Raw genomic sequence first — 4885 nt, forward strand, 5'->3', positions numbered from 1 at the left:
TCTAATTTAACCAAAATATTTTTTTCAGTGCAATTCAACCAAAATAATTAAAAGCATTAAATGCAGACAATTAAAAATTGAAAATTAAATACAATTCTACAAAACTGAAATCATAAATTATGCTGAATTTTAGTCAAAAATATTAAAACCGCAAATCACCACCGCAAACCACCGTTAAACCACCATCATTTACGAGTTATCTAATATCTTGTAAAATACAACATGTTAACAGTAAATCAAAAACCTATATCTGGTCGTGGTTGTAAAGAATTCAATCTAATGCATGCAAATATCAAAATGCAAAAGATATAATTTATGAATAACAATATTAAGATTTGATGCAAATATCTAAATCATGTTATACTAAAAGGTTTTATCTAAATATACAAAGAGAAATACATATTTTGAGAGAAATGCAAAAATGAGGGAGAATCCTACTTCTGGAGAGATTATCTGCGGCATACTGCATTACCACGCTTTGTCTATGCTTTCTTGTGTTGAATGGGTAAAGTAGCTAGAAGGTAGAAGAAGAAGAAAAGAAAAAGAGAGAAAGAAGCTGTGAAAACTTGTTTACGTGGATGAAGCCTAATCTTTTGTTTAGAAATACTCTATTTTATTCAATATCAAATAATTATTTTATTTAATATCATCATTAATGTAATAGACATTTATGATTTAGCCATTGGGTTAAGTTTTATAATGAAAAAGATAATATACTTGTAACTCAAGTATTTATTTTCTTAACAACTTATTAGTGAATTCCATAATATTTTTTTTGGGTCAATAGTGTTATCATTAGAGAGCGAACCCATACAACGCTTAACTTATTTCCAATTTAGTTAGGGTTCTGCAGCAGAACTTCACATGCAAAAAATGTCAATATCTATGTATTAATATTTCAAAATTATTTTTGAGCACATATAACGATGAAAAAACATGTATTTAGATTTAGATCTTAAAAATCTATTTAAAATTTAGGAACCTTAGTGGTTCTCTGGTTCTATTTTAAGTACTTTTTTCTTTTGAGCACGACCCTATGTGGGTATTTGATTGTAAATATTTCATCAAGTTTTAGTTATTATTGATGGCATGCCTTTAAGAGATATTTTGGTATCATATTTGATGACTAGTAAATATTATTATAGTATTTTATTGAAAATTATTTATAGTATTAAACTGTACTTACCGCTTGTTGGCTCCAACTTAATTTTGTATATACATATACATATAAAAAATTTCCATAATATTAATTAGTGAGCTTATATCTATTTCTTATGGAATATTTATTTTAATATATCTAAATATTAATGTCAGTATTTTACAATTTAGAGGTTAAATATTAGTAACATATTTTTGTATCATATATTTTTTCATAAAGAGTATGATTAATTATTTTGTTTATTTCCCTGACAAGAAATATAAAATCATTTGTTAATGTTATTTGTTCTAACAAAAAAAGATTAATATGAATTATGAATATTTTAGTATTTGTGTGTCTAACCAAAGTTCTCGCTTTGGTTAGACATTATAATTTTACATAATTGTCTAATATTCTTTATAAGTTCTATTATTCTTATTGTTAAAATAATATATTATGTTTTTTTGTAAAGACATATATGTCATTATCGGATTAAAATTTTTCACATAATATATACTTTTTTTACTTAAATTATCATTCTTATGTTTCTCTTTGCTTGTTTTGATTTTCAGGATCATGGAAAAAGACTTATAGGTTTTCTTATTCAGACTTTAAAGTCTTATTATCTAAACGTCTGGAGATATCTTGCATATCTTTCGGTTAGATGATAAACTTTGATGGATGAAAGAAATCTCTGTTGCGGCTTATTGTATCTATGATACAACTCATCTACGAGAATGTAGACCTTGACAAAAGTCGCCAGTGTGAAATATATAGATGTATCTTGAAACATCAATTTTCATATTTGAACACTCTAATCTAGTCTCTTTCTCAATGGAGTCATCTCAATCTTTAATTATAAAAGGGTATTTATGCACACCCTAAATTGATTTATGCAATTTACATCTACTTTGTACTAAATTATTCCTTTGAATTGATAAAATTATTTGGTTGAAATGATAAAATACAAGGGTAATTTGGTATAAAACGAGGTGTAGGGTGCGCATAAATCAATCTAGAGTGTGTGTGACAGCCCGCAAATCCCGGGGTCTGGATTTGGTGCCACTAAAAGAAAAACAATTTAAAACCTGTAATTTTTGAAAGAGAGTAATAATAGATATTTCAAAACCCTGATGTTTTTTTTTAAATAAGGTTGTGAAGAAAGACAATTTTGAACCTTTTAAAACACTTTTGAAAAACTGTATTTATGAAAACCAAATAATTTAAAACCTGAAAGCATTAATAAAAGGTTTAAAAGGAAACACTTTAACCCCCTAAAAACAGGATCGCATCCAGGTTACAGTATTGAAATCAGAAAACAACCAACCTGATCTCTGATGTACTTAACCACTTAGAATCCTTGCCTCTTAGCATCACTCACACGCGCAGTCTAATCAGATAATCCATCTCTAGCCTTAGCTGAAAGGTTCAGAATTGAAAAGCAAGAATAAGCTAAAATGCTCAGCAAGTTCTAGTAGTAAAACAGTTTGTATAAAGATAGTTTGCAAGGTTGAGCTATGAATTGCTCAGCAGTACCAATTTGAATAACAAGAGATATAATCGATGTAAAAACAGCTTATAAGAGCAAGAGTATAGAAATCATGCATGCTTCGAACATAAAACAGTAAATCATCATTTGATATGAAACTGGAAATCAACATTTATTAGCATGCTGAAAAATGTGATAATCATAAGTTTTAGTTTCAAAATTTTATCACTAGCATGCTATAACAGGTTTTTATCTAAAACGAATATCAGATATATTGGACGCTAACAGGTGAAGATAGCTGATCAGTCTATCAACACCGGACGGCTCTAGTCGGCCATCACGAAATAATGTTCCAGAACCTAAAGACTAGCTATGTCTTTAGACGCTGGACCAGGTGGTTTTGGGTGTGTAAACCACGCAAGCCTCTTACGCCACCATGATGGGTCGTTATCAAATAACGGAACCTCTTATGCAGCTCCAAATAGAGATATCTGATCCATTTCAGTTTTCAATTTGATTTGTATCCATCCCATTTTCAAAACCATTACATGATATTCATGAATCAATACCATGTCTCAAAAATTATATCACAGGTTTAGCAATGATAATCACCAAACATTTTCAGAATTTAAATCTCATCCGGGATAGATATTCACAAGTTACTATTCCCCTAAAACAATTTAAAAGATATTAAAATCCATAGAAACAGGGGAATACGTACTTAAAACATTTGATATTTGACATGCATTCTTGCTCTATGATAAACATATATAATCTGAACCATAAAGAGTATGGTCAGAGATACTTGCAATATATTTAAAAGAAGGTTTCAAGATACTTGCATAATAGGATTTGAAGAAAATATCACTTGAATGATAAGTAAAGATAGGAATACTTGCACTTTCAAATATATAAGAGAGGACAATACTTGCCTTTGGTCCTTAGCTTATACACTCTTAGCTAACATCCTTATCTTATTCTGCTTTCTCAAGACATCACCCTCAACTATTCCTGATTCTCTGCTATGGCGCTCATGCGGTTGCTGCAGCCTGATACGAAATCTTATCTAACTTCAGTCTTGATCCCCAACGTCTGGTTCTATTCGTCTCGAACAATTCGTAACTACTGAACCGCTATACAACTCTCCCCTTTTCTTGCCTTTGCTTGGTATCACGCCCTCAATGCTCGATCCTATTATAAGCAAAAAGATACTACTTTAGTATCCTTCCGAAACGACTATCCTATTTCTACCCTTTCGCGATATATATATACACGGCACATTATATAGCACATAACAAGTAGCACACATTATAGTTTTATAACTTACAACCAACTCAGAATATTATTAAACACGAGAACGCGTAACTTAATATTTCTACGGAAAATTCGGCATGACCTATTCGTAAATAGGACTATTTTCCTGTTTTCAAATCAATCAAATCAAGCTCTTTAAACTAAAAAAAAATACTAATATAAAGAAAATCTGCCTCGACATGCAGTAAATCACATAAGAAAAGTACCCGCCCCGACATGCGGCACCTAACACAATGATAAATAATCCGCCCAGACATGCGGCACCTAACACATAATGATAAATAATCCGCCCAGACATGCGGCACCTAAACACATAATGATTGAAAGAAACTAACAGCTTATCTTTAAAACGGAAAGTAATTCAATATTAATACATTATACTATCAAGAATAACACTCTAACATTTAACATGTAGCATTTAGCAGGTATCACATATTTCCATACATTTACTTACCACTTACCATAATACTCACTTTAGATACTATTCAATTCAAATATATACAAGTTGAATTAAATAAGCATAGCATTATAACTATTTAAGATATCGCATATTTATATTATTAATATTATTATTTACTATTATTACTACTAGTGAAAATAATAATAATAATAAAGAATAATACTAATAATAATAATAATAAAGAATAATACTAATATTTATTAATATACAACATCCTAAAATTACCAAGTAAACACAGTTTCACACATTAACATCAATAATAATGCTATGTAGTACTGCTATTACTACCAAATCACATAAATATTATTTATAGATTTTATAGAAATATCACAAATCAGTAACTATGTAAATTCGATTAATAGTCCGATAATTATAGGATACGCTCCCGTATAATTTTAAAATCTAAATTTCATTTGAAAATCAGGCAGCACCTTCTCTAATTATCAGACTACCAGTCGATATCATATCGACACAACAAATCCCA

The 4885-nt window shown here is 29.5% G+C and overlaps 1 long non-coding RNA gene across 1 annotated transcript; it reads right to left on the reverse strand.

Moving 5' to 3' along the window:
- Positions 1 to 2298: 2298 nt before the first annotated feature.
- LOC135148411 (uncharacterized) lies at positions 2299 to 4560 on the reverse strand. The gene is made up of 3 exons (XR_010286585.1): positions 4206 to 4560; positions 3560 to 4166; positions 2299 to 2557 (listed from the first exon to the last, which is right to left on the reverse strand). It is a non-coding gene; the product is annotated as an uncharacterized LOC135148411 (long non-coding RNA).
- Between the last annotated feature and the right edge of the window lie 325 nt (positions 4561 to 4885).

This window comes from Daucus carota, chromosome 8, assembly GCF_001625215.2.
Source record: "Daucus carota subsp. sativus chromosome 8, DH1 v3.0, whole genome shotgun sequence".
Taxonomy (NCBI): domain Eukaryota; kingdom Viridiplantae; phylum Streptophyta; class Magnoliopsida; order Apiales; family Apiaceae; genus Daucus; species Daucus carota.